Genomic DNA, 18,453 nt, shown 5'->3' on the forward strand with positions numbered 1-18,453 from the left:
ATCATGAGAGAGATCAGGGCTGCATCTTTTGAGCCCAGTACTGAGCCTGAAAAGCCTTTCCAACCCCACTTACAAGTGAAACTTGCTAAAATGTGCCTGGCTGCTCTTCACGGAAAAGCTTGGTTCTGCACACATTTTTAGCATACGTTTGCTCCTGCTGGGTCAGCCGAGCAGCACATTTCTACTTAACCACCTGCTATCATGAGAGACATCAGGGCTGCATCTTCTGATGCCAGTACTGAGCCTGAAAAGCATTTCCAACCCCACTTACAAGTGAAACTTGCTAAAATGTGCCTAGCTGCTCTTCACTGAAAAGCTTGTTTCTGCATACATTTTTGGCATACGTTTGCTCCTGCTGGGTCAGCCGAGCAGCAAATTTCAACTTAACCACCTGCTATCATGAGAGAGATCATCAGGGCTGCATCTTTTGAGCCCAGTACTGAGCCTGAAAAGCCTTTCCAACCCCACTTACAAGTGAAACTTGCTAAAATGTGCCTGGCTGCTCTTCACTGAAAAGCTTGGTTCTGCACACATTTTTAGCATACGTTTGCTCCTGCTGGGTCAGCCGAGCAGCACATTTCTACTTAACCACCTGCCATCATGAGAGACATCAGGGCTGTATCTTCTGATGCCAGTACTGAGCCTGAAAAGCATTTCCAACCCCACTTACAAGTGAAACTTGCTAAAATGTGCCTAGCTGCTCTTCACTGAAAAGCTTGTTTCTGCATACATTTTTGGCATACGTTTGCTCCTGCTGGGTCAGCCGAGCAGCAAATTTCTACTTAACCACCTGCTATCATGAGAGACATCAGGGCTGCATCTTTTGAGTCCAGTACTGAGCCTGAAAAGCATTTCCAACCCCACTTACAAGTGAAACTTGCTAAAATGTGCCTAGCTGCTCTTCACTGAAAAGCTTGTTTCTGCATACATTTTTGGCATACGTTTGCTCCTGCTGGGTCAGCCGAGCAGCACATTTCTACTTAACCACCTGCTATCATGAGAGACATCAGGGCTGCATCTTCTGATGCCAGTACTGAGCCTGAAAAGCATTTCCAACCCCACTTACAAGTGAAACTTGCTAAAATGTGCCTAGCTGCTCTTCACTGAAAAGCTTGTTTCTGCATACATTTTTGGCATACGTTTGCTCCTGCTGGGTCAGCCGAGCAGCAAATTTCTACTTAACCACCTGGGATCATGAGAGAGATCAGGGCTGCATCTTTTGAGCCCAGTACTGAGCCTGAAAAGCATTTCCATCCCCACTTACAAGTGAAACTTGCTAAAATGTGCCTAGCTGCCCTTCACTGAAAAGCTTGTTTCTGCATACATTTTTGGCATACGTTTGCTCCTGCTGGGTCAGCCGAGCAGCGAATTTCCACTTAACCACCTGCTATCATGAGAGACATCAGGGCTGCATCTTTTGAGTCCAGTACTGAGTCTGAAAAGCATTTCCAACCCCACTTACAAGTGAAACTTGCTAAAATGTGCCTAGCTGCTCTTCACTGAAAAGCTTGTTTCTGCATACATTTTTGGCATACGTTTGCTCCTGCTGGGTCAGCCGAGCAGCGAATTTCTACTTAACCACCTGCATCATGAGAGACATCAGGGCTGCATCTTTTGAGCCTGAAAAGCATTTCCAACCCCACTTACAAGTGAAACTTGCTAAAATGTGCCTGGCTGCTCTTCACTGAAAAGCTTGTTTTTGCATACATTTTTGGCATACGTTTGCTCCTGCTGCATCAGCAGAGCAGCGAATTTCTACTTAACCACCTGCTATCATGAGAGACATCAGGGCTGCATCTTTTGAGCCCAGTACTGAGCCTGAAAAGCATTTCCAACCCCACTTACAAGTGAAACTTGCTAAAATGTGCCTCTCTGCTCTTCACTGAAAAGCTTGGTTCTGCGTACATTTTTAGCATACGTTTGCTCCTGCTGGGTCAGCCGAGCAGCAAATTTCTACTTAACCACCTGCTATCATGAGAGACATCAGGGCTGCATCTTTTGAGCCCAGTACTGAGCCTGAAAAGCATTTCCAACCCCACTTACAAGTGAAACTTGCTAAAATATGCCTGGCTGCTCTTCACTGAAAAGCTTGGTTCTGCACACATTTTTAGCATACGTTTGCTCCTGCTGGGTCAGCCGAGCAGCAAATTTCTACTTAACCACCTGCTATCATGAGAGACATCAGGGCTGCATCTTTTGAGCCCAGTACTGAACCTGAAAAGCGTTTCAAACCCCACTTACAAGTGAAACTTGCTAAAATGTGCCTCTCTGCTCTTCACTGAAAAGCTGATTCTGCGTACATTTGTGGCATAGGTTTGCTCCTGCTGGGTCAGCCGAGCAGCAAATTTCTACTTAACTACCTGCTATCATGAAAGACATCAGGGCTGCATCTTTTGAGGCCAGTACTAAGCCTGAAAAGCATTTCCAACCCCAATTACAAGTGAAACTTGCTAAAATGTGCCTAGCTGCTCTTCACTGAAAAGCTTGTTTCTGCATACATTTTTGGCATACGTTTGCTCCTGCTGGGTCAGCCGAGCAGCAAATTTCTACTTAACCACCTGCTATCATGAGAGACATCAGGGCTGCATCTTTTGAGCCCAGTACTGAGCCTGAAAAGCATTTCCAACCCCACTTACAAGTGAAACTTGCTAAAATGTGCCTACCTGCTCTTCACTGAAAAGCTTGTTTCTGCATACATTTTTGGCATACGTTTGCTCCTGCTGGGTCAGCCGAGCAGCAAATTTCTACTTAACCACCTGCTATCATGAGAGACATCAGGGCTGCATCTTTTGAGCCCAGTACTGAGCCTGAAAAGCATTTCCAACCCCACTTACAAGTGAAACTTGCTAAAATGTGCCTACCTGCTCTTCACTGAAAAGCTTGTTTCTGCATACATTTTTGGCATACGTTTGCTCCTGCTGGGTCAGCCGAGCAGCGAATTTCTACTTAATCACCTGCTATCATGAGAGACATCAGGGCTGCATCTTTTGAGCCCAGTACTGAGCCTGAAAAGCATTTCCAACCCCACTTACAAGTGAAACGTGCTAAAATGTGCCTGGCTGCTCTTCACTGAAAAGCTTGGTTCTGCATACATTTTTAGCATAGTTTGCTCCTGCTGGGTCAGCCGAGCAGTACATTTCTACTTAACCACCTGCTATCATGAGAGACATCAGGGCTGCATCTTTTGAGCCCAGTACTGAGCCTGAAAAGCGTTTCCAACCCCACTTACAAGTGAAACTTGCTCAAATGTGCCTGGCTGCTCTTCACTGAAAAGCTTGGTTCTGCATACATTTTTAGCATACGTTTGCTCCTGCTGGGTCAGCCGTGCAGCAAATTTCTACTTAACCACCTGCTATCATGAGAGAGATCATCAGGGCTGCATCTTTTGAGCCCAGTACTGAGCCTGAAAAGCCTTTCCAACCCCACTTACAAGTGAAACTTGCTAAAATGTGCCTGGCTGCTCTTCACGGAAAAGCTTGGTTCTGCACACATTTTTAGCATACGTTTGCTCCTGCTGGGTCAGCCGAGCAGCACATTTCTACTTAACCACCTGCTATCATGAGAGACATCAGGGCTGCATCTTCTGATGCCAGTACTGAGCCTGAAAAGCATTTCCAACCCCACTTACAAGTGAAACTTGCTAAAATGTGCCTAGCTGCTCTTCACTGAAAAGCTTGTTTCTGCATACATTTTTGGCATACGTTTGCTCCTGCTGGGTCAGCCGAGCAGCAAATTTCTACTTAACCACCTGCTATCATGAGAGACATCAGGGCTGCATCTTTTGATGCCAGTACTGAGCCTGAAAAGCATTTCCAACCACACTTACAAGTGAAACTTGCTAAAATGTGCCTAGCTGCTCTTCACTGAAAAGCTTGTTTCTGCATACATTTTTGGCATACGTTTGCTCCTGCTGGGTCAGCAGAGCAGCAAATTTCTACTTAACCACCTGGGATCATGAGAGAGATCAGGGCTGCATCTTTTGAGCCCAGTACTGAGCCTGAAAAGCATTTCCATCCCCACTTACAAGTGAAACTTGCTAAAATGTGCCTAGCTGCTCTTCACTGAAAAGCTTGTTTCTGCATACATTTTTGGCATACGTTTGCTCCTGCTGGGTCAGCCGAGCAGCGAATTTCTACTTAACCACCTGCTATCATGAGAGACATCAGGGCTGCATCTTTTGAGTCCAGTACTGAGCCTGAAAAGCATTTCCAACCCCACTTACAAGTGAAACTTGCTAAAATGTGCCTAGCTGCTCTTCACTGAAAAGCTTGTTTCTGCATACATTTTTGGCATACGTTTGCTCCTGCTGGGTCAGCCGAGCAGCACATTTCTACTTAACCACCTGCTATCATGAGAGACATCAGGGCTGCATCTTCTGATGCCAGTACTGAGCCTGAAAAGCATTTCCAACCCCACTTACAAGTGAAACTTGCTAAAATGTGCCTAGCTGCTCTTCACTGAAAAGCTTGTTTCTGCATACATTTTTGGCATACGTTTGCTCCTGCTGGGTCAGCCGAGCAGCAAATTTCTACTTAACCACCTGCTATCATGAGAGACATCAGGGCTGCATCTTTTGATGCCAGTACTGAGCCTGAAAAGCATTTCCAACCACACTTACAAGTGAAACTTGCTAAAATGTGCCTAGCTGCTCTTCACTGAAAAGCTTGTTTCTGCATACATTTTTGGCATACGTTTGCTCCTGCTGGGTCAGCAGAGCAGCAAATTTCTACTTAACCACCTGGGATCATGAGAGAGATCAGGGCTGCATCTTTTGAGCCCAGTACTGAGCCTGAAAAGCATTTCCATCCCCACTTACAAGTGAAACTTGCTCAAATGTGCCTAGCTGCCCTTCACTGAAAAGCTTGTTTCTGCATACATTTTTGGCATACGTTTGCTCCTGCTGGGTCAGCCGAGCAGCGAATTTCCACGTAACCACCTGCTATCATGAGAGACATCAGGGCTGCATCTTTTGAGTCCAGTACTGAGCCTGAAAAGCATTTCCAACCCCACTTACAAGTGAAACTTGCTAAAATGTGCCTAGCTGCTCTTCACTGAAAAGCTTGTTTCTGCATACATTTTTGGCATACGTTTGCTCCTGCTGGGTCAGCCGAGCAGCGAATTTCTACTTAACCACCTGCATCATGAGAGACATCAGGGCTGCATCTTTTGAGCCTGAAAAGCATTTCCAACCCCACTTACAAGTGAAACTTGCTAAAATGTGCCTGGCTGCTCTTCACTGAAAAGCTTGTTTCTGCATACATTTTTGGCATACGTTTGCTCCTGCTGCATCAGCAGAGCAGCGAATTTCTACTTAACCACCTGCTATCATGAGAGACATCAGGGCTGCATCTTTTGAGCCCAGTACTGAGCCTGAAAAGCATTTCCAACCCCACTTACAAGTGAAACTTGCTAAAATGTGCCTCTCTGCTCTTCACTGAAAAGCTTGGTTCTGCGTACATTTTTAGCATACGTTTGCTCCTGCTGGGTCAGCCGAGCAGCAAATTTCTACTTAACCACCTGCTATCATGAGAGACATCAGGGCTGAATCTTTTGAGCCCAGTACTGAGCCTGAAAAGCATTTCCAACCCCACTTACAAGTGAAACTTGCTAAAATATGCCTGGCTGCTCTTCACTGAAAAGCTTGGTTCTGCACACATTTTTAGCATACGTTTGCTCCTGCTGGGTCAGCCGAGCAGCAAATTTCTACTTAACCACCTGCTATCATGAGAGACATCAGGGCTGCATCTTTTGAGCCCAGTACTGAACCTGAAAAGCGTTAAAACCCCACTTACAAGTGAAACTTGCTAAAATGTGCCTCTCTGCTCTTCACTGAAAAGCTGATTCTGCGTACATTTGTGGCATAGGTTTGCTCCTGCTGGGTCAGCCGAGCAGCAAATTTCTACTTAACTACCTGCTATCATGAGAGACATCAGGGCTGCATCTTTTGAGGCCAGTACTAAGCCTGAAAAGCATTTCCAACCCCACTTACAAGTGAAACTTGCTAAAATGTGCCTAGCTGCTCTTCACTGAAAAGCTTGTTTCTGCATACATTTTTGGCATACGTTTGCTCCTGCTGGGTCAGCCGAGCAGCAAATTTCTACTTAACCACCTGCTATCATGAGAGACATCAGGGCTGCATCTTTTGAGCCCAGTACTGAGCCTGAAAAGCATTTCCAACCCCACTTACAAGTGAAACTTGCTAAAATGTGCCTACCTGCTCTTCACTGAAAAGCTTGTTTCTGCATACATTTTTGGCATACGTTTGCTCCTGCTGGGTCAGCCGAGCAGCAGATTTCTACTTAACCACCTGCTATCATGAGAGACATCAGGGCTGCATCTTTTGAGCCCAGTACTGAGCCTGAAAAGCATTTCCAACCCCACTTACAAGTGAAACTTGCTAAAATGTGCCTACCTGCTCTTCACTGAAAAGCTTGTTTCTGCATACATTTTTGGCATACGTTTGCTCCTGCTGGGTCAGCCGAGCAGCGAATTTCTACTTAATCACCTGCTATCATGAGAGACATCAGGGCTGCATCTATTGAGCCCAGTACTGAGCCTGAAAAGCATTTCCAACCCCACTTACAAGTGAAACGTGCTAAAATGTGCCTGGCTGCTCTTCACTGAAAAGCTTGGTTCTGCATACATTTTTAGCATAGTTTGCTCCTGCTGGGTCAGCCGAGCAGCACATTTCGACTTAACCACCTGCTATCATGAGAGACATCAGGGCTGCATCTTTTGAGCCCAGTACTGAGCCTGAAAAGCATTTCCAACCCCACTTACAAGTGAAACTTGCTCAAATGTGCCTGGCTGCTCTTCACTGAAAAGCTTGGTTCTGCATACATTTTTAGCATACGTTTGCTCCTGCTGGGTCAGCCGAGCAGCAAATTTCTACTTAACCACCTGCTATCATGAGAGAGATCATCAGGGCTGCATCTTTTGAGCCCAGTACTGAGCCTGAAAAGCCTTTCCAACCCCACTTACAAGTGAAACTTGCTAAAATGTGCCTGGCTGCTCTTCACTGAAAAGCTTGGTTCTGCACACATTTTTAGCATACGTTTGCTCCTGCTGGGTCAGCCGAGCAGCACATTTCTACTTAACCACCTGCTATCATGAGAGACATCAGGGCTGCATCTGTTGATGCCAGTACTGAGCCTGAAAAGCATTTCCAACCCCACTTACAAGTGAAACTTGCTAAAATGTGCCTAGCTGCTCTTCACTGAAAAGCTTGTTTCTGCATACATTTTTGGCATACGTTTGCTCCTGCTGGGTCAGCCGAGCAGCAAATTTCTACTTAACCACCTGCTATCACGAGAGACATCAGGGCTGCATCTTTTGATGCCAGTACTGAGCCTGAAAAGCATTTCCAACCCCACTTACAAGTGAAACTTGCTAAAATGTGCCTAGCTGCTCTTCACTGAAAAGCTTGTTTCTGCATACATTTTTGGCATACGTTTGCTCCTGCTGGGTCAGCCGAGCAGCGAATTTCTACTTAACCACCTGCTATCATGAGAGACATCAGGGCTGCATCTTTTGAGCCCAGTACTGAGCCTGAAAAGCATTTCCAACCCCACTTACAAGTGAAACTTGCTAAAATGTGCCTAGCTGCTCTTCACTGAAAAGCTTGTTTCTGCATACATTTTTGGCATACGTTTGCTCCTGCTGGGTCAGCCGAGCAGCGAATTTCTACTTAACCACCTGCATCATGAGAGACATCAGGGCTGCATCTTTTGAGCCTGAAAAGCATTTCCAATCCCACTTACAAGTGAAACTTGCTAAAATGTGCCTGGCTGCTCTTCACTGAAAAGCTTGTTTCTGCATACATTTTTGGCATACGTTTGCTCCTGCTGCATCAGCAGAGCAGCGAATTTCTACTTAACCACCTGCTATCATGAGAGACATCAGGGCTGCATCTTTTGAGCCCAGTACTGAGCCTGAAAAGCATTTCCAACCCCACTTACAAGTGAAACTTGCTAAAATGTGCCTCTCTGCTCTTCACTGAAAAGCTTGGTTCTGCGTACATTTTTAGCATACGTTTGCTACTGCTGGGTCAGCCGAGCAGCAAATTTCTACTTAACCACCTGCTATCATGAGAGACATCAGGGCTGCATCTTTTGAGCCCAGTACTGAGCCTGAAAAGCATTTCCAACCCCACTTACAAGTGAAACTTGCTAAAATATGCCTGGCTGCTCTTCACTGAAAAGCTTGGTTCTGCATACATTTTTAGCATACGTTTGCTCCTGCTGGGTCTACCGAGCAGCACATTTCTTCTTAACCACCTGCTATCATGAGAGACATCAGGGCTGCATCTTTTGAGCCCAGTACTGTGCCTGAAAAGCATTTCCAACCCCACTTGCAAGTGAAACTTGCTAAAATGTGCCTAGCTGCTCTTCACTGAAAAGCTTGTTTCTGCATACATTTTTGGCATACGTTTGCTCCTGCTGGGTCAGCCGAGCAGCGAATTTCTACTTAACCCCCTGCATCATGAGAGACATCAGGGCTGCATCTTTTGAGCCTGAAAAGCATTTCCAACCCCACTTACAAGTGAAACTTGCTAAAATGTGCCTGGCTGCTCTTCACTGAAAAGCTTGTTTCTGCATACATTTTTGGCATACGTTTGCTCCTGCTGCATCAGCAGAGCAGCGAATTTCTACTTAACCACCTGCTATCATGAGAGACATCAGGGCTGCATCTTTTGAGCCCAGTACTGAGCCTGAAAAGCATTTCCAACCCCACTTACAAGTGAAACTTGCTAAAATGTGCCTCTCTGCTCTTCACTGAAAAGCTTGGTTCTGCGTACATTTTTAGCATACGTTTGCTCCTGCTGGGTCAGCCGAGCAGCAAATTTCTACTTAACCACCTGCTATCATGAGAGACATCAGGGCTGCTTCTTTTGAGCCCTGTACTGAGCCTGAAAAGTATTTCCAACCCCACTTACAAGTGAAACTTGCTAAAATATGCCTGGCTGCTCTTCACTGAAAAGCTTGGTTCTGCACACATTTTTAGCATACGTTTGCTCCTGCTGGATCAGCCGGGCAGCAAATTTCTACCTAACTACCTGCTATCATGAGAGACATCAGGGCTGCATCTTTTGAGCCCAGTACTGAACCTGAAAAGCATTTCCAACCCCACTTACAAGGGAAAATTGCTAAAATGTGCCTCTCTGCTCTTCACTGAAAAGCTGATTCTGCGTAAATTTTTGGCATAGGTTTGCTCCTGCTGGGTCAGCCGAGCAGCAAATTTCTACTTAACTACCTGCTATCATGAGAGACATCAGGGCTGCATCTTTTGAGCCCAGTACTGAGCCTGAAAAGCATTTCCAACCCCACTTACAAGTGAAACTTGCTAAAATGTGCCTACCTGCTCTTCACTGAAAAGCCTGTTTCTGCATACATTTTTGGCATACGTTTGCTCCTGCTGGGTCAGCCGAGCAGCGAATTTCTACTTAATCACCTGCTATCATGAGAGACATCAGGGCTGCATCTTTTGAGCCCAGTACTGAGCCTGAAAAGCGTTTCCAACCCCACTTACAAGTGAAACGTGCTAAAATGTGCCTGGCTGCTCTTCACTGAAAAGCTTGGTTCTGCATTCATTTTTAGCATAGTTTGCTCCTGCTGGGTCAGCCGAGCAGCACATTTCTACTTAACCACCTGCTATCATGAGAGACATCAGGGCTGCATCTTTTGAGCCCAGTACTGAGCCTGAAAAGCGTTTCCAACCCCACTTACGAGTGAAACTTGCTCAAATGTGCCTGGCTGCTCTTCACTGAAAAGCTTGGTTCTGCATACATTTTTAGCATACGTTTGCTCCTGCTGGGTCAGCCGAGCAGCAAATTTCTACTTAACCACCTGCTATCATGAGAGAGATCATCAGGGCTGCATCTTTTGAGCCCAGTACTGAGCCTGAAAAGCCTTTCCAACCCCATTTACAAGTGAAACTTGCTAAAATGTGCCTGGCTGCTCTTCACTGAAAAGCTTGGTTCTGCACACAATTTTAGCATACGTTTGCTCCTGCTGGGTCAGCCGAGCAGCACATTTCTACTTAACCACCTGCTATCATGAGAGACATCAGGGCTGCATCTTCTGATGCCAGTACTGAGCCTGAAAAGCATTTCCAACCCCACTTACAAGTGAAACTTGCTAAAATGTGCCTAGCTGCTCTTCACTGAAAAGCTTGTTTCTGCATACATTTTTGGCATACGTTTGCTCCTGCTGGGTCAGCCGAGCAGCAAATTTCTACTTAACCACCTGCATCATGAGAGACACCAGGGCTGCATCTTTTGAGCCTGAAAAGCATTTCCAACCCCACTTACAAGTGAAACTTGCTAAAATGTGCCTGGCTGCTCTTCACTGAAAAGCTTGTTTCTGCATACATTTTTGGCATACGTTTGCTCCTGCTGCATCAGCAGAGCAGCGAATTTCTACTTAACCACCTGCTATCATGAGAGACATCAGGGCTGCATCTTTTGAGCCCAGTACTGAGCCTGAAAAGCATTTCCAACCCCACTTACAAGTGAAACTTGCTAAAATGTGCCTCTCTGCTCTTCAGTGAAAAGCTTGGTTCTGCGTACATTTTTAGCATACGTTTGCTCCTGCTGGGTCAGCCGAGCAGCAAATTTCTACTTAACCACCTGCTATCATGAGAGACATTAGGGCTGCATCTTTTGAGCCCAGTACTGAGCCTGAAAAGCATTTCCAACCCCACTTACAAGTGAAACTTGCTAAAATGTGCCTCTCTGCTCTTCAGTGAAAAGCTTGGTTCTGCGTACATTTTTAGCATACGTTTGCTCCTGCTGGGTCAGCCGAGCAGCAAATTTCTACTTAACCACCTGCTATCATGAGAGACATTAGGGCTGCATCTTTTGAGCCCAGTACTGAGCCTGAAAAGCATTTCCAACCCCACTTACAAGTGAAACTTGCTAAAATGTGCCTCTCTGCTCTTCACTGAAAAGCTTGGTTCTGCACACATTTTTAGCATACGTTTGCTCCTGTTGGGTCAGCCGAGCAGCAAATTTCTACTTAACCAACTGCATGAGAGACATCAGGGCTGCATCTTTTGAGCCCAGTACTGAGCCTGAAAAGCATTTCTAACCCCACTTACAAGTGAAACTTGCTAAAATGTGCCTGGCTGCTCTTCACTGAAAAGCTTGGTTCTGCATACATTTTTAGCATACGTTTGCTCCTGCTGGGTCAACCGAGCAGCGAATTTCTACTTAACCACCTGCTATCATGAGAGACATCAGGGCTGCATCTTTTGATGCCAGTACTGAGCCTGAAAAGCATTTCCAACCCCACTTACAAGTGAAACTTGCTAAAATGTGCCTAGCTGCTCTTCACTGAAAAGCTTGTTTCTGCATACATTTTTGGCATACGTTTGCTCCTGCTGGGTCAGCCGAGCAGCAAATTTCTACTTAACCACCTGCGATCATGAGAGAGATCAGGGCTGCATCTTTTGAGCCCAGTACTGAGCCTGAAAAGCATTTCCAACCCCATTTACAAGTGAAACTTGCTAAAATGTGCCTGGCTGCTCTTCACTGAAAAGCTTGTTTCTGCATACATTTTTGGCATACGTTTGCTCCTGCTGGGTCAGCCGAGCAGCGAATTTCTACTTAACCACCTGCTATCATGAGAGACATCAGGGCTGCATCTTTTGATGCCAGTACTGAGCCTGAAAAGCATTTCCAACCACACTTACAAGTGAAACTTGCTAAAATGTGCCTAGCTGCTCTTCACTGAAAAGCTTGTTTCTGCATACATTTTTGGCATACGTTTGCTCCTGCTGGGTCAGCAGAGCAGCAAATTTCTACTTAACCACCTGGGATCATGAGAGAGATCAGGGCTGCATCTTTTGAGCCCAGTACTGAGCCTGAAAAGCATTTCCATCCCCACTTACAAGTGAAACTTGCTAAAATGTGCCTAGCTGCCCTTCACTGAAAAGCTTGTTTCTGCATACATTTTTGGCATACGTTTGCTCCTGCTGGGTCAGCCGAGCAGCGAATTTCCACGTAACCACCTGCTATCATGAGAGACATCAGGGCTGCATCTTTTGAGTCCAGTACTGAGCCTGAAAAGCATTTCCAACCCCACTTATAAGTGAAACTTGCTAAAATGTGCCTAGCTGCTCTTCACTGAAAAGCTTGTTTCTGCATACATTTTTGGCATACGTTTGCTCCTGCTGGGTCAGCCGAGCAGCGAATTTCTACTTAACCACCTGCATCATGAGAGACATCAGGGCTGCATCTTTTGAGCCTGAAAAGCATTTCCAACCCCACTTACAAGTGAAACTTGCTAAAATGTGCCTGGCTGCTCTTCACTGAAAAGCTTGTTTCTGCATACATTTTTGGCATACGTTTGCTCCTGCTGCATCAGCAGAGCAGCGAATTTCTACTTAACCACCTGCTATCATGAGAGACATCAGGGCTGCATCTTTTGAGCCCAGTACTGAGCCTGAAAAGCATTTCCAACCCCACTTACAAGTGAAACTTGCTAAAATGTGCCTCTCTGCTCTTCACTGAAAAGCTTGGTTCTGCGTACATTTTTAGCATACGTTTGCTCCTGCTGGGTCAGCCGAGCAGCAAATTTCTACTTAACCACCTGCTATCATGAGAGACATCAGGGCTGCATCTTTTGAGCCCAGTACTGAGCCTGAAAAGCATTTCCAACCCCACTTACAAGTGAAACTTGCTAAAATATGCCTGGCTGCTCTTCACTGAAAAGCTTGGTTCTGCACACATTTTTAGCATACGTTTGCTCCTGCTGGGTCAGCCGAGCAGCAAATTTCTACTTAACCACCTGCTATCATGAGAGACATCAGGGCTGCATCTTTTGAGCCCAGTACTGAACCTGAAAAGCATTTCAAACCCCACTTACAAGTGAAACTTGCTAAAATGTGCCTCTCTGCTCTTCACTGAAAAGCTGATTCTGCGTACATTTGTGGCATAGGTTTGCTCCTGCTGGGTCAGCCGAGCAGCAAATTTCTACTTAACTACCTGCTATCATGAGAGACATCAGGGCTGCATCTTTTGAGGCCAGTACTAAGCCTGAAAAGCATTTCCAACCCCACTTACAAGTGAAACTTGATAAAATGTGCCTAGCTGCTCTTCACTGAAAAGCTTGTTTCTGCATACATTTTTGGCATACGTTTGCTCCTGCTGGGTCAGCCGAGCAGCAAATTTCTACTTAACCACCTGCTATCATGAGAGACATCAGGGCTGCATCTTTTGAGCCCAGTACTGAGCCTGAAAAGCATTTCCAACCCCACTTACAAGTGAAACTTGCTAAAATGTGCCTACCTGCTCTTCACTGAAAAGCTTGTTTCTGCATACATTTTTGGCATACGTTTGCTCCTGCTGGGTCAGCCGAGCAGCAGATTTCTACTTAACCACCTGCTATCATGAGAGACATCAGGGCTGCATCTTTTGAGCCCAGTACTGAGCCTGAAAAGCATTTCCAACCCCACTTACAAGTGAAACTTGCTAAAATGTGCCTACCTGCTCTTCACTGAAAAGCTTGTTTCTGCATACATTTTTGGCATACGTTTGCTCCTGCTGGGTCAGCCGAGCAGCGAATTTCTACTTAATCACCTGCTATCATGAGAGACATCAGGGCTGCATCTATTGAGCCCAGTACTGAGCCTGAAAAGCATTTCCAACCCCACTTACAAGTGAAACGTGCTAAAATGTGCCTGGCTGCTCTTCACTGAAAAGCTTGGTTCTGCATACATTTTTAGCATACGTTTGCTCCTGCTGGGTCAGCCGAGCAGCACATTTCGACTTAACCACCTGCTATCATGAGAGACATCAGGGCTGCATCTTTTGAGCCCAGTACTGAGCCTGAAAAGCATTTCCAACCCCACTTACAAGTGAAACTTGCTCAAATGTGCCTGGCTGCTCTTCACTGAAAAGCTTGGTTCTGAATACATTTTTAGCATACGTTTGCTCCTGCTGGGTCAGCCGAGCAGCAAATTTCTACTTAACCACCTGCTATCATGAGAGAGATCATCAGGGCTGCATCTTTTGAGCCCAGTACTGAGCCTGAAAAGCCTTTCCAACCCCACTTACAAGTGAAACTTGCTAAAATGTGCCTGGCTGCTCTTCACTGAAAAGCTTGGTTCTGCACACATTTTTAGCATACGTTTGCTCCTGCTGGGTCAGCCGAGCAGCACATTTCTACTTAACCACCTGCTATCATGAGAGACACCAGGGCTGCATCTGTTGATGCCAGTACTGAGCCTGAAAAGCATTTCCAACCCCACTTACAAGTGAAACTTGCTAAAATGTGCCTAGCTGCTCTTCACTGAAAAGCTTGTTTCTGCATACATTTTTGGCATACGTTTGCTCCTGCTGGGTCAGCCGAGCAGCAAATTTCTACTTAACCACCTGCTATCACGAGAGACATCAGGGCTGCATCTTTTGATGCCAGTACTGAGCCTAAAAAGCATTTCCAACCCCACTTACAAGTGAAACTTGCTAAAATGTGCCTAGCTGCTCTTCACTGAAAAGCTTGTTTCTGCATACATTTTTGGCATACGTTTGCTCCTGCTGGGTCAGCCGAGCAGCGAATTTCTACTTAACCACCTGCTATCATGAGAGACATCAGGGCTGCATCTTTTGAGCCCAGTACTGAGCCTGAAAAGCATTTCCAACCCCACTTACAAGTGAAACTTGCTAAAATGTGCCTAGCTGCTCTTCACTGAAAAGCTTGTTTCTGCATACATTTTTGGCATACGTTTGATCCTGCTGGGTCAGCCGAGCAGCGAATTTCTACTTAACCACCTGCATCATGAGAGACATCAGGGCTGCATCTTTTGAGCCTGAAAAGCATTTCCAACCCCACTTACAAGTGAAACTTGCTAAAATGTGCCTGGCTGCTCTTCACTGAAAAGCTTGTTTCTGCATACATTTTTGGCATACGTTTGCTCCTGCTGCATCAGCAGAGCAGCGAATTTCTACTTAACCACCTGCTATCATGAGAGACATCAGGGCTGCATCTTTTGAGCCCAGTACTGAGCCTGAAAAGCATTTCCAACCCCACTTACAAGTGAAACTTGCTAAAATGTGCCTCTCTGCTCTTTACTGAAAAGCTTGGTTCTGCGTACATTTTTAGCATACGTTTGCTCCTGCTGGGTCAGCCGAGCAGCAAATTTCTACTTAACCACCTGCTATCATGAGAGACATCAGGGCTGCATCTTTTGAGCCCAGTACTGAGCCTGAAAAGCATTTCCAACCCCACTTACAAGTGAAACTTGCTAAAATATGCCTGGCTGCTCTTCACTGAAAAGCTTGGTTCTGCATACATTTTTAGCATACGTTTGCTCCTGCTGGGTCTACCGAGCAGCACATTTCTTCTTAACCACCTGCTATCATGAGAGACATCAGGGCTGCATCTTTTGAGCCCAGTACTGTGCCTGAAAAGCATTTCCAACCCCACTTGCAAGTGAAACTTGCTAAAATGTGCCTAGCTGCTCTTCACTGAAAAGCTTGTTTCTGCATACATTTTTGGCATACGTTTGCTCCTGCTGGGTCAGCCGAGCAGCGAATTTCTACTTAACCCCCTGCATCATGAGAGACATCAGGGCTGCATCTTTTGAGCCTGAAAAGCATTTCCAACCCCACTTACAAGTGAAACTTGCTAAAATGTGCCTGGCTGCTCTTCACTGAAAAGCTTGTTTCTGCATACATTTTTGGCATACGTTTGCTCCTGCTGCATCAGCAGAGCAGCGAATTTCTACTTAACCACCTGCTATCATGAGAGACATCAGGGCTGCATCTTTTGAGCCCAGTACTGAGCCTGAAAAGCATTTCCAACCCCACTTACAAGTGAAACTTGCTAAAATGTGCCTCTCTGCTCTTCACTGAAAAGCTTGGTTCTGCGTACATTTTTAGCATACGTTTGCTCCTGCTGGGTCAGCCGAGCAGCAAATTTCTACTTAACCACCTGCTATCATGAGAGACATCAGGGCTGCTTCTTTTGAGCCCTGTACTGAGCCTGAAAAGTATTTCCAACCCCACTTACAAGTGAAACTTGCTAAAATATGCCTGGCTGCTCTTCACTGAAAAGCTTGGTTCTGCACACATTTTTTGCATACGTTTGCTCCTGCTGGATCAGCCGGGCAGCAAATTTCTACCTAACTACCTGCTATCATGAGAGACATCAGGGCTGCATGTTTTGAGCCCAGTACTGAACCTGAAAAGCGTTTCCAACCCCACTTACAAGGGAAACTTGCTAAAATGTGCCTCTCTGCTCTTCACTGAAAAGCTGATTCTGCGTACATTTTTGGCATAGGTTTGCTCCTGCTGGGTCAGCCGAGCAGCAAATTTCTACTTAACTACCTGCTATCATGAGAGACATCAGGGCTGCATCTTTTGAGCCCAGTACTGAGCCTGAAAAGCATTTCCAACCCCACTTACAAGTGAAACTTGCTAAAATGTGCCTACCTGCTCTTCACTGAAAAGCCTGTTTCTGCATACATTTTTGGCATACGTTTGCTCCTGCTGGGTCAGCCGAGCAGCGAATTTCTACTTAATCACCTGCTATCATGAGAGACATCAGGGCTGCATCTTTTGAGCCCAGTACTGAGCCTGAAAAGCGTTTCCAACCCCACTTACAAGTGAAACGTGCTAAAATGTGCCTGGCTGCTCTTCACTGAAAAGCTTGGTTCTGCATTCATTTTTAGCATAGTTTGCTCCTGCTGGGTCAGCCGAGCAGCACATTTCTACTTAACCACCTGCTATCATGAGAGACATCAGGGCTGCATCTTTTGAGCCCAGTACTGAGCCTGAAAAGCGTTTCCAACCCCACTTACGAGTGAAACTTGCTCAAATGTGCCTGGCTGCTCTTCACTGAAAAGCTTGGTTCTGCATACATTTTTAGCATACGTTTGCTCCTGCTGGGTCAGCCGAGCAGCAAATTTCTACTTAACCACCTGCTATCATGAGAGAGATCATCAGGGCTGCATCTTTTGAGCCCAGTACTGAGCCTGAAAAGCCTTTCCAACCCCATTTACAAGTGAAACTTGCTAAAATGTGCCTGGCTGCTCTTCACTGAAAAGCTTGGTTCTGCACACAATTTTAGCATACGTTTGCTCCTGCTGGGTCAGCCGAGCAGCACATTTCTACTTAACCACCTGCTATCATGAGAGACATCAGGGCTGCATCTTCTGATGCCAGTACTGAGCCTGAAAAGCATTTCCAACCCCACTTACAAGTGAAACTTGCTAAAATGTGCCTAGCTGCTCTTCACTGAAAAGCTTGTTTCTGCATACATTTTTGGCATACGTTTGCTCCTGCTGGGTCAGCCGAGCAGCAAATTTCTACTTAACCACCTGCTATCATGAGAGACATCAGGGCTGCATCTTTTGATGCCAGTACTGAGCCTGAAAAGCATTTCCAACCCCACTTACAAGTGAAACTTGCTAAAATGTGCCTAGCTGCTCTTCACTGAAAAGCTTGTTTCTGCATACATTTTTGGCATACGTTTGCTCCTGCTGGGTCAGCCGAGCAGCAAATTTCTACTTAACCACCTGCGATCATGAGAGAGATCAGGGCTGCATCTTTTGAGCCCAGTACTGAGCCTGAAAAGCATTTCCAACCCCACTTACAAGTGAAACTTGCTAAAATGTGCCTGGCCGCTCTTCACTGAAAAGCTTGTTTCTGCATACATTTTTGGCATACGTTTGCTCCTGCTGGGTCAGCCGAGCAGCGAATTTCTACTTAACCACCTGCTATCATGAGAGACATCAGGGCTGCATCTTTTGAGCCCAGTACTGGGCCTGAAAAGCATTTCCAACCCCACTTACAAGTGAAACTTGCTAAAATGTGCCTAGCTGCTCTTCACTGAAAAGCTTGTTTCTGCATACATTTTTGGCATACGTTTGCTCCTGCTGGGTCAGCCGAGCAGCGAATTTCTACTTAACCACCTGCATCATGAGAGACACCAGGGCTGCATCTTTTGAGCCTGAAAAGCATTTCCAACCCCACTTACAAGTGAAACTTGCTAAAATGTGCCTGGCTGCTCTTCACTGAAAAGCTTGTTTCTGCATACATTTTTGGCATACGTTTGCTCCTGCTGCATCAGCAGAGCAGCGAATTTCTACTTAACCACCTGCTATCATGAGAGACATCAGGGCTGCATCTTTTGAGCCCAGTACTGAGCCTGAAAAGCATTTCCAACCCCACTTACAAGTGAAACTTGCTAAAATGTGCCTCTCTGCTCTTCAGTGAAAAGCTTGGTTCTGCGTACATTTTTAGCATACGTTTGCTCCTGCTGGGTCAGCCGAGCAGCAAATTTCTACTTAACCACCTGCTATCATGAGAGACATTAGGGCTGCATCTTTTGAGCCCAGTACTGAGCCTGAAAAGCATTTCCAACCCCACTTACAAGTGAAACTTGCTAAAATATGCCTGGCTGCTCTTCACTGAAAAGCTTGGTTCTGCACACATTTTTAGCATACGTTTGC

The sequence above is a fragment of the Lissotriton helveticus genome, chromosome 5_1 (assembly GCF_964261635.1).
Source record: "Lissotriton helveticus chromosome 5_1, aLisHel1.1, whole genome shotgun sequence".
Taxonomy (NCBI): domain Eukaryota; kingdom Metazoa; phylum Chordata; class Amphibia; order Caudata; family Salamandridae; genus Lissotriton; species Lissotriton helveticus.